Genomic DNA, 12,976 nt, shown 5'->3' with positions numbered 1-12,976 from the left:
TCTTTAAATTTTTTTTTGTTTTTAATGTGGCATTTACCATAAACATTTATATTTCATACCATAAAAGTGATATTCAAAACCATTATATTTTAGTTTTCTTTGTTATTGTTGAACGTTTTTTCACATTTGCCAAAAATTTATCGAAATGCCAAATCATGTTTAATGATCATCTATAAGTAGTATTGTGTGAATAATTTTTTTTTCTTCTTTTGTATTTTTCGCTGAATTAGAATTAAATGCCAATTCTTTCAAAATAAATGTTAAATGCAAATTAAGGTATAACAAATTCCTACGAACTAATGTTAAGATTTTTGTTTTTGTTTAATTTCAATAGAAATATGAGAAAAAGTTATTGGGCAAATTCAAATATCTAATTGGCCTAATTGCAATAAACCCACATTAAAAATATTTGCAGAAAACAAATGTTATTAAACTTATGCTCAAGTATAAATAATAAATAATAAAAATGTAAATTTATATTTTATTATGAGATTTCTTGCATAAAAATTGTATTATTTATTAATGTTAAGAGTAATTTAGCTATGAAGGTTTATTTATTAACAGATTATTATGGGAATTTATTACGTTTAATTGTTGAACTGAAAAATTAAATGATTTAATTCATTGTACACACTTATTATTAAGCTGGTTTATGGTTTAAGTATTTTAGGTAGAGTAGATTTGAAAGTTATTAAAAATACTGTTAAGTTTATAAAGAAATAATGTTTATTATTTTTAATAAAATAATTAAAATTTTTAAGGTTTTACTTAATTATTGGGTGTATAACTTAAAAATGCGGGACTTACAATTTATAGCGAATCTTTTCAGCGCTGTTTTTGTTTTTAATAAATCATATGTCATTATTGAACATTGTAGTGTAAACAACAATTTAGTTTTTTGCTTCGAAAATGTCGAATTTTTTGTCAACAATGCGTCGTATACGAGTAGTTTTTTTTACTTCTTAAGCTTGAAAAAGTGACGCTGAAGCATACAGATGGCTCACCCAAGATGGCTCATCGGTTTCAACCTGCGGGATATGGTTTGTTCGGTTTAAGAGTAGTGATTTTGATACGGCAGAAAAAGATCGCCCAGGTCAGTCAAAAATGTTTGCAGACCAAGAACGGGAGACATCCATGAAGATTTCTTGAAACTCACCAAGAGCTTGCAAAATCGTTGGCAGCTACTCAAGCATCAATTTTAAAATGTTTGCGAGCAGCAGGATTCATCCAAAAAGCAGGGAAATTAGGTTTTTGAACGCTTTCAGTTTTACAACGAATCAGTACTTGCGATGAAAAATGGATACATTACTATAACCAGAAGCATAAGAGCCCAGCCAACCACCCGAATCGACACCAAATGCATGCTCTGTATTTGGTGGAAACAAAGGGTTCTATCTACTGTACTGATTCGTTAGAAGTAAGCATTTTCTGATAAACGCCCAGCATATGCGGCCAGACATGAAACCTCAATATTCCATCATGGTAACGCTCAGCCACATTATTCAATACCTGTAAAAAAATATTGGGAACTATTCGGACATGTTTGCCTCATCCACTTTATAGTCCAGAGATTGTTCCGTCCAACTGCTGTTAAGTACGATCGATGCACAATGCTCTCTCTGGGATACACTTTACTTCACTTCAGAATTTTTCTTTTTTCTCCATTACTCCTCTTGTGAGCATTTGGCTTCCAAAGCCATTGCACTCCTTGTTATTGGAGTATCGTGCGTCTTCATGTTGCCATTAGAACCAGACTTTTGTTATCTTTTGTATCAGTTTCGTTAAACGGTTGTTGTTCCCGCTAAGTAGGTGATTGGTCTGCTGTAGCGGGCCCAAGGATACATGTGGGATGTTGCCATACATAAGATGTTGCCTATTGCTATTTTTGCCTTGTTTCAGCTTCATTAATCAGTTGTTGTTCCAACTAAGTAGATGATTGGTCTGCTGTAGCTGGTCTAGGATAATGGTCTTGCCATCTGTCGTTGCCTAGAAACAACGCCCTCTGTGTATTTGATGTAGTGGTGGTGGGGATCCTTGCTAATTAAATTCTTTGATTCCTAACTTTCCCCCAGGTGTTGGCGGACTGCCTGACCTTTATCATGATGTTATCCTCTTTTCCAGGGGGAGGGGTGGTCAGTGGTTTTCTTGGATGTATTGTTTAGAGAGGGGTTAATTTTAAAAACTCGAAAACCATGATGAACATTTTTCGTCCTCTGCCAGGGATCGAACCTTGGGTGCTTGGTTTTGTAGGCAAGCACTTTAACCACTATAGCATGCCGCCATAGAATAGAGTATCTGAAATTGGAGTGATTCGTTCTTGGCCTCAAAATATGAACAGTTCTAAATATGAACAGTTCTTTTGGCTCCGAATCAAGATGTTGCTAGAAAGATGGGAAAAGCTCATAGCTAATATTGTCCACTTTAATTTATCGTTACCTAAAACGCAAAACGCCCTAATAAACAAAAATTTCAAAGCCCATTTTTTTACAAATTCCGATGTATCTTATCAAAGTACATCGGAATTTGTAAAAAAAATAGATTTTTAATTTTTTTGTTAGTTAGGGTATTTTGCGTTTAAGACAATGTTATATTGACAAATGTTTCAAAATAAAAGCTAACCACCTTTGTGTAATTTTCATTATTGATTTTTTACAACACTTTAATCATATAATAAATTAAATATTAATATAATCAGACCCCAATAATTATCTTTTATTAAAAACACTTGTTTTAAAACGTTTAAAATTTATTGTAAGAATTCTGTATAACTTATGTTTCCTCAACACATGCGGAATCATAAACAATTAAAAAATAATTAAAAAATTCTATCGAATAAAAAACACATTTAATTGGTTCATATTTATTTATCAGTTTGTAATTAATAAAACTTACACACTTCTTTGATCTAAATTAATTTAGTGTTTAAGTTTCCTCAATAATTAATTTGAAATAATGATCATTATCTATTCGTAAATGTATTCAGTTGGGCAATATTTCAAAACTATCTAATTGATTGTCTGCATAAATATTTGTTTATTGAAAATAAATGTATAATTATAATAAATCATAATCATTAGATTTGAAATTTATAACATAATCATGTTATAATATCATATATACCCAAATAATGAATGAGTTTAGAATCTTTGCAGATAACATATTAATAGGGTTACTTCTAATGTGATTCCGTTAATAACGTAGATTCATGTATTCCTAAAAAAATTGTTTCTATTTTTATATTTTATATGTTTGTTGTAGAAAACAAAAGATTTAGGCAACAAACTATTATTATTCTTGGTCTAGCCCTCATACTTGCTGTCGGAAGCAATTTTTTTTATTTTTTCTTTATTTAATTGATCTAATGATAATATTATGAAGAAAAGTTAATAAATTAATTTACCTTAAAGCAAGTAATTTAAATTTAAGATTTTATCTCCTACACTTAATGGATAACTTTTAAAGAAAGATTGTTTTGATAAACTGCAATATGATGTGACTTCTCTGTATACACATCAATTCTTAAGTATATGTAAGTCTAATTAAAATATACAGGCATACTCATTTATTAATTGCTTATGACCTAGAGCCAAACTATGATGGATATGAAGAACTTTTTAATTAAGTACAATGTACTATGTTAAATAAAAGTTTTATTTATAGATACATATCTAAAAACAATATAAATTGTTGGAATTATTGGGAGAGTCACAATCATGTTGTATTTGCATATGATGCAATGTTATGAGGTGTCGATCAATCAATTGTGCTGGTGTTAAACGTTTATGAAAACAAATTAGAGGGCTATATCCGGCAGTTCTGAATCTTATATACCCAACTCCAATATAATATGGGCACCGATTTTATAAAAATGAACTGATCGTCACAATATCCAATAGTATTATTTTTGCATATATACAACCGATATTTGTAAGACTTTTATATTGATTAATGTGTTTTTTCGAAAGTGGTTCTTATATGAGAGCTATGGCCAATTATGAGCCGATCTTCGTAAAACTAGTTACGGAGATTATAACAGAGAAGGGAAAATTCCATTCTATTGTTGAAATATTTCTAATTTGTGCCCAGAAGTATGGTCTAGGGATGCCTCTATGCGGAAATTTTGATGATTAACATACACACAGCCTCAAAAGTGAGTAAACACAATTTTTTGATTTTTTTAAAGATCACGAAAATCATTACAGTCCGACTTAAATCTTTTTTTGTCAGAATCGAAACTATTATTCAGCCCAATCTCCAACAAAACGAAACATTTGAATTTTAATCGATGGATAAATTTTTGGATTTTTATTATCTTAAAAAAATCAAATAATTTTTGGTGTCTACTCACTTTTGAGGCTCACTGTAGTTGTTTAGTCCCGGTCCACACTGCGAAACATTAGCTGCAAAACATTTTCATTCGTGTCCGTCCATACAGTGAAGTTTTTGCTTTTCAGTTTTTAACATTTATGTACAGAACGAATATGAACGAATAAATCGCTACCTTAATATAGAAAGGCCCTTACTAACATTTTCCTTACTTTAGAGGAGAAGGAAACAACCTAATAAAACTTAGAGTTTGTAGTTGCAATTTTTTTTTTAACACAGACTATTATGAAGGTCTTCAACCAATTTAATATTGTGACATTTTATTAATGGTGTGTTACGGGATTATCTATCGAAATATGGATAAAACTAAATTTTGGGAAAAAATTAGTTAGGGCTTTTCTATATTAAGATAACGAAATGTCGATGCCATAGTCAACAAAAACTTCATGTACCTTTTTCCATTCCTCTTTCCCTTTTCATAAACAAACTCAAATATTTTGCAGTAAATGTTTCACAGTATGGATGGGGACTAATGTCGAAATATGCTTCAACCCTTAACCCTTAAATGCATGATTTTTACTTATATTTTTCTATAAATTATCAAATATTTAGTTGATTTTTATTTATTATATTTAGTTTAGCTTTAGTTTGATTTAGAATTTCTTTAACTGAAACTTTTCGTACTCCATTTGATTTTTCTGAATTATAATCTGAATTATTATCAAGGTTATATTCGTCTAAAATGAATTGGAACTGGAATGTAGACAATTGGCAACAATATGCATTTTTTTACTGAAAATATTTTCAAAGTGTGACCGCCAAACTTCAATTATTTTTGAAATGTTGTTCAGCAGTGAAAAAGCATTATTCGCTATTATAAAGCTTCTGCTTTTAACTACCTATTGTCCCGATAGTCCTTAGACTACGAGCTTATGATTATAAATTATACTGTGCGACAAGAAAATACCTGTCGAGTACAACAAGAATATTTTTTTAATTTTGCCAAACGCTTCCAAAATCTTCAGTTACGGGCAAAAAATGGATCAGAACGGAAACAAATAAGTTATTTGAGCATCAACTGATCTTAATTTCCTCACTGAATTTAGGAAGAGCTTACGGTGAATTCCAGCCAGCCAAAAATGTTTGAAGACCAAGAATTGGAGGTATTAGTCCATGAAGATTATTTTAAAACTCAACAAGATATTGCAAAGTTATTGCGAGCTACTCAGGTAACAATTTCAAAATGTTTGCGAGCAGCAGGATTCATCCAAAAGCATTCCATACGAATTGAATATGAGAGACCTTGAAAGACGTTTTTTCGTGTCCGAAATGATACTTGAACGCTATAAAAGAAAATCAAATGGATTCATTACAATAACCAGAAGCCTAAGATATCATATGTGAAGATCAGCCAACCAGCCGAGTCGACACCGAAGCCGAATAAATATGTTTAAAATCCGTTAAAAATGGACTGAGTTATTGAAATTTTTATTAAAATAAAATTTTTTCAAAAATTTAATTTTTGGACATTTCGCTTAATTTAACATCATCAGTATCTATCCAGTGGCCAGTAAAATTTTGAAATCATTTTTATTATATTTTTTTCATTGTTACCATTTCTTGCATACTGGCCCAAGTTGTCTGGGAAGATGTCAAAATCTAAATGCTGGAAAGTAATTTTCACGAACGTTGAATCGCGACATAGTTGTCCAAGGAACTGATCACATAGTGCTATGCGCATTTTTCAACGGAACTCAGCTAGTTCATAAAGTTCTCATATCTCATAATTTGAAGAATAAACATATTTAAGTACTAGCGGATAACCAGCGTGTGCTACTACGCTAAAAATTCTTTATTAAAAAAATGCTTTATACCATATTAATGTATATCAAATATATTTGTGTAAAGTACCAAAAAGAGGGATCACTTTGACGTTAAAATTTCCAAAAAAGTGACAAAATCCATTTGAATTTTTTTTAGAAGGACTAAAATTCCATTTAAATTAAATTTCTTGGATATGATATACAAAAAAGTACTAAAACTTGGGTTTTGCCCATTTTATTCCCTTAAAAGTACAAAAATCAAAAAGTACCACACCTGTCCACTTATTTTATGTAGTTCCATAGATATAGTGATGCCGTTTTAATCAGTTTTTCCAACTTTAAAAAGCTAAAAAAAGTTGTCGAATTTTTTTTCAATAAACTCAGAACATCCATCAGAAACTTATTTGCAAATTAAGTTTAGGAACCAGATGCAAAAAGGTGCTGAGTGCTTCAGGGCATTGTTGTCGGTTTAGGTGTAAAAAACCATAATTATGATACTATTTTATTGAAAAACTAATGAAAAAGAACTAATAAAAACAAGTAAGAAAGTATGGTCGGTCAAGCCCGACCATATAATACCCTACACTAAGTAAAAGAGTAAAAACATTTTTCTTTTAAAATTTCAATAATTTGTATTTTTGAGTGATTTTCGGAAGTGGGCTTTATATGGGGGCTATGACCAACTATGGATCGATTACCATGAAATTAGGTCGTGTGATTAGTGTCTATATGAAAGTTTACTGTATTGAATTTTGTGAGTATACCAACATTTTTAAGCGATTTATGCACGTTACAGTGATTTTCGGAAGCGGGTCTATATGGGAACCATGACTAATTATGGACCGATCGTAACAAAATTTGGTGACATGAAGTTTGTATATACAAAACTTATTTGGAGCGCAATTTGTGCAGAAACATTTATAAGTTAAACATTTATGACCGATAAAGTCCAATTTCGGAAGGACATTTGTATGGGAGCTAGGTGAAATAATGGACCGATTTCAGCCAGTTTCAATAGGCTTGGTCCTTGTGCCGAAAAAATAATATGTACCAAATGTGATCGAAATATCTTCAAAATGAACAGACAGCCAGCCAGCCGACCAGACGGGCGGACATCGTTTAATCGACTCAGAAAGTGATTCTAAGTTGATCGGTATTGTTTAAGGTAGGTGTTAGACTAATATTTTTGGGCGTTACAAACATCTGCACAAACGCATAATACCCTCCCCACTATGGTGGTGCAGGGTATAAATATTTCGAATAGATCGGGCGACTAAAAGTTAGTAAAACTTTAATTTAAAAAAAATAAAAAAATCACACACAAAATTTCACGTGCTAAAATTATAACTCACAAAACAGCAGAACAAAAACTAAAAGTCAGAATGCATTTTGACCTTCCAGGGAAATGTTAACAAATCTGTAACTAAAGTCACAGTTAAATTAAAAAAATATTATAATTACTTTTTGAGATAATTGGTGTTTTGTAATGCAGCCTTGAGGCACTCTTGCGGGTTAGAGGGATAAAATTCGAATTTCCAAAGATCCATTAGTAGTAGATCTACACATCGTGTGAGGTACCTGCATACAAAAATTCAAGACAATAAAATTTTTTAAAAGTTCAAGTTTGGGGAAAATTCGAAAATCGGCTTTACCAATGGACGTAATCTTCAGAAAATTTCCTTTCCAATGAAACCGATTTGGAGCTAAGCGGTTGAATGGTTTCAGAGTCTATAACGGACATAGATAGAAACATTTTTTGTGTCTTATATATATAGATATTCTGATGGTTAAAATGTCGCGTTCTTGATTCTATATTTATTACTAAAATATTTGAAACAACATATCAACAAAACCTATCTTTGTCAATAATTGTAGTGCTACTAAAATGCACAAATGGAAATAAGAAAAACACTTAAGATTTCTTTCACTTCAAAAGTAAACCAATGTCGCGTTCTCGACCATGGAAATACCCACATGATTGCTTTTGCTTAAAATATCATATTTCCCTTTTTTTGTTTGTGATTTCTATAAAATTGTAAACAGTCTATACATTCTATTTTTTTCTTCAAGTGTAACATACATTATTGCTTTTATTGACCAGTCATAACAAAATGATTTATTTGCAAAATAAAAAACTAACATCAATGTCAAAATATTTAATTTATATTTTTTTGGTTGTTAAAAATAAATTAATAAACAAACTCTTGTAAAGATAAAGATTAAACATCTGTTTCAAATTTGTTTGAACATGTGTATTTTGTTGTTAATCAAATTTATAAATTCATATTTGATGTCACAATTTTGTATATTTTTTTAACATTTTAATCAAAAACTGAAATTTTAAAAAAATTTATAATGGAAAACAACTTTTATTATTTCGATGTAAATTTCTAAGCATAAATGAATTAATAGCTATTATGAAAAAATTTAAATAAAATTAATATTAATAGGGTGTTTTGTTCAAACTGTTAGCTTATGAATTAATTTGAAGCCAACTATTTACAATTCATTATATTATTACTAATGATTACCATTTGTAATGATTTATTTGTTATAATTTTCTATTTAATTGCTCTCTTTAAGGTATCTGTTGTTATTGTTCAACATACAAAGAAACTATTTAATTAATGCATCTTGTGAACCACATAGAAACGTTAGCAATTGGAATTACATATTTGTAGACATTACACATTTGTTATTGTTGAAATAATTTTTAAATAAAAATCAATTAATTATTGTTATTAAGTACAAGTATTTCTTTTTTTATTTTTATTTTTAATGCTTACAAGTCACTTGCTGTTGTGTGTTTGAAAGCCGCATTTGTTGCTAAAGAAGGTTGGCGTTTCACATATTTATGTTCACACATTTTTACAATGATGTGGTTAGATTTATTAATTTTTTTTTTATTATTTATTTATTTAACATTGTTGTTTGTTGGTTTTTGTCTGATTTAAGGCTAGAGTGCCCAGATGTGTGTTTAAATCTAGAGGTTATAATACAAAGGTGTTCTTCAGTACAGATGTTACCTTTTTGATTGAGCAGTTACTTAAATGGCATGAGTTTGTCGTTTATTTTGGCGAAGATTAATGTTGTGTAATAAATATTCACACTTTTGGTTAATTAGTTTTTTTGCCAAAAAATTATTTGTTTTTTTTTTCTTCTTCTAATGTTAAACAATATATAAATCATTGTCACTTAAATACGGGGTTATCTTCTGAAGATGAAGCCATTTGTGAGAAGAAATAAGAAATATTATATAATGTTTTTAAGTTTTTTGTTAATTAGTTGTTGACACATTTGCTGTCACGGCATAACTAAATACTTTGACGAGTTTAACCTCCATTTGGCAGCTAATCAATTATATTAAAACAAATTTGTTAGACTTTTTAATCTAGACCTTTAAAAGTGTTTGGCATAGAAACAAAGTAGATCAGTAGGATGTTTATGAATGTTCAATTAGTTTCACAAGACATACATATGTGCATAAGGTTTGTAAATACACAAATAATTGAATGACAATCAAGGAAATATAGACGATCTTTCTAGACCATTTGAATGGTTAGGAAATATTGAATGGTTAGGAAATACACAGAGAAAACAGATTCGTGATAGCAACCGAATTTGTTACCAATCGAATGATTCGGTTGCACGCATAGAATATGTTGGTTCTATTAACAGAAAGTCAGTTGACAAAACAGAATTTCGGTTAACGCAACCAAACTTTTGTTACCCCTTTTAAAATTTCGTAGCCACCACTGTAAAATTCGGTCACTAAGGTAGCATCATTCGACTGGCAACAAGTTCGGTTGCTATCACGAATCTGTTTTCTCTGTGTAGTGGCCCCATAGTAGAATTAGTTTCAGCTCGTTGGAAACCTCATAATATGCTTTATATCAAACAGTTCATCAATAATTACTGATCTGCTAAATTAATTTAGCAGTGTTAAAATTTCTTCTCCTCACTCATATTTCCACAGCTCTAACAGAAATCATTTTACTTATTTCTCTTTACTGACTGCAGTTTTCGTTTATCATAGATACCAGCCTATTTATTTTCTAATGAAATATACTACTTTGCCCGGTGATACATCTAGAATTCACCACCTTTTCACACATATGTGAATTTATGTTTGCAAGATACTAAAGATAAACCTGTATTCCAAATCTAGTGGAACCCGCACAATTGTGCCCCATCTGGCTAGCTCACCTGAAGTGATATTAGAATGCTTATCTCCGTGTCGGGAGCATAACGATAGGCTGCTCAGAGGTTTTATTAATATATGTGTGGCATTTTAAGCTTATTGTTGTTCTCTTGTTTAGGCCTTAATGGCATTGGTAGTAATTCGAGAGCCTACTTTACAGATATTGAGTTTCCTGGAATATATTCCATAACCTATACGATAAAAGCTATTTGTGTAAAAGTCAACAGTCGTCTTCCTTTTAATTTAATTTCGAAAAGTATGCCTGGACGGTTTCAGTTTTGTTTTCTACATCGTCTCTGGGGTATATTTACCACAATCATAATTTAGTATCCAAAATCTTACATGCCATCTGGTATTTCCAGTATATTGTGAAGTAAAGTATAGACGAATTGTCAAGTTGCTAGCCACCTCTGTACCTAAATAAATCCCGAGACATTAGGTGTATGAATATACATATTTATTGTACCTTAGGGCATAATATGGAGAACACTAGTAACATATATCGAGATCATTCTCTGTACCTTTGGTAGAAGAATTCTCAGAGATGCCATTAACATACAAAGTCATACTGAAGAATTGGATGAATAATAGAAGTGTAGTACCATGTTCATCTTGCAGACGTAAGAAGTTTGAAACTTAGTTTGAAACTCAACTTACTATGCACAATGGTACAATGGCACAAGTCTTGCAGAAGTCTTTTTAAAACTCAAATTTGTATCCACAGTGATCCAAAGATATGTGGTTCTGTCAGTAATTTGTTCGCCGTATTGTTAAAAATGATGTATCGGTTGTTTTATACATGTTTTTTCAATAGGATCACAATAATGTAAAAATTTAATGTTATTAATATTGGTCTCGTGTAATGATATCTTGGAAACGGGGACATATATAGCCGACTTTCGACGTCTCGCAAATAGAACAGTCTGGATTTGTTGGAAGCAATCGATTGTGGGTTATTTGCCACAAGATAAGGTACAACATGGTAAAATAGCACAAATTAATTGGCCACTTTATAATGGTTTTGAGTGATATAACCATGTCCTCAAATAATCCTTTAAATAGACTCATTATGACATTAGCTATGTGGAATGGAGCGATCCACCGCGCTACTCTGCTGGAACCTCATATTTTTCTGATCTATATCATTACATTTGGCCAAAAGAAATTACTTGTAATCGATCATCATCATTGCTTTCAAAGAAGTCCAAACCAATGATGCCAACGACCCAAAATTCACACCATTATTACACAGTAAACCTGGTGTGAGAGCTATGACTACTTATAGACCGATCGCCGTAAAAATAGGTCGTGTGATTTATTTCTAAATGAAAGTTATTTCTGTTGAATTTTATGTTTCTACCAATATTTTAAAAGATTTATGCTCGTGTGAGTGAGAGTGATTTTCGGAAGCGGGCATAATATGGGAGCTATGATTAGTTATGGACCGATCATCACAAAATTTGTTGGTGAGAGTTAGGCTTATATAAAACTTATTTGTGCTGAAGTTGGTCTGGATATGTATATAATTAAGATATTATGAGAACTTAACTATTTTCAGATAGGGCAGTTGTATCGGAACTAGGAGAAATATTGGACCGATTCTAACAAATTTCAATAGGCTTAGGCCTTGGGGCAATGTAAAAGTTTGTTCCAAATTTTGATGAATTATCTTTAAAATTGCGATCTGTAGTTTGATTACAAAGTTTACATAGACGGACAGACGAACGACTCAGAAAGTGATCCTGTACAGATTGGAATTCTTTAAGGTGGGTGTTAGGACACAATTAGGACACTATGGTGGTGTAGGGTATAAATAGACATAAATAATGAAAGTTGCCAACCCATAATTCCACACGATGTATGTTTTTTTTAAATGTTGTAAATGTTTGTATTTACAAAATATGTACTTATTTTGATGTTTTTACGGGGACATCTTTTTTGTGAAATTGTGAATAGTGTTATCGTCTTTTATGGAGACGATAACGAAAAAAAATTGACACGATTTTCATATTTTTTTTCTAAGGTTTATAAAAAAAGTACGTACGTGTCAGCACAGCAGTTGAGGTTATTTGAAGTGATATTCCATGAAAAACATTATCCTGTATATAATTAAATAAAAATACAATAAATTCTTTTTTTCATTTAATTCAAATCTGGCGTACATTTGTGATACTTTAATAGAAGAAGCTAGAACTGATGCAATGATACAGTATTGGCCATAACTAAAGCACCCCGTCAATGGATTTTTTCAAATCTTAATTTTTTTTGATAAAAACGGCTTTTTTGGGATGTATTTTGTATATATTTTATTAACTAATATTGTTAATGTTCATTTAATATTCATTTAGTAAAAGATAATTTTATTAAAAATAATTTAAAATGATAAATCATATAAAAACTCAAAACGCAACGGACAAAACAAAAGCACCCTCCTATAAGATGTTTAAAAATTTGACTCGGTACTGCATATTTGCAATGTGAATTATGGGGAATCACAATGAATGGACTTAAAAATTCCAAAAGATAAAAATATAGGAAGACGTAGTGTGCAAAATGTAAGTTTTATATAGTTTATTGTGAAAAAAACAATGACAAGGAACAAGTACTCCAGTAAATTTAAAATTAA

The sequence above is a fragment of the Calliphora vicina genome, chromosome 4, assembly GCF_958450345.1.
Source record: "Calliphora vicina chromosome 4, idCalVici1.1, whole genome shotgun sequence".
Classification (NCBI taxonomy): domain Eukaryota; kingdom Metazoa; phylum Arthropoda; class Insecta; order Diptera; family Calliphoridae; genus Calliphora; species Calliphora vicina.
The sequence above is the reverse complement of the archived record's forward strand: the minus strand, read 5'-3'. Positions refer to the sequence as shown.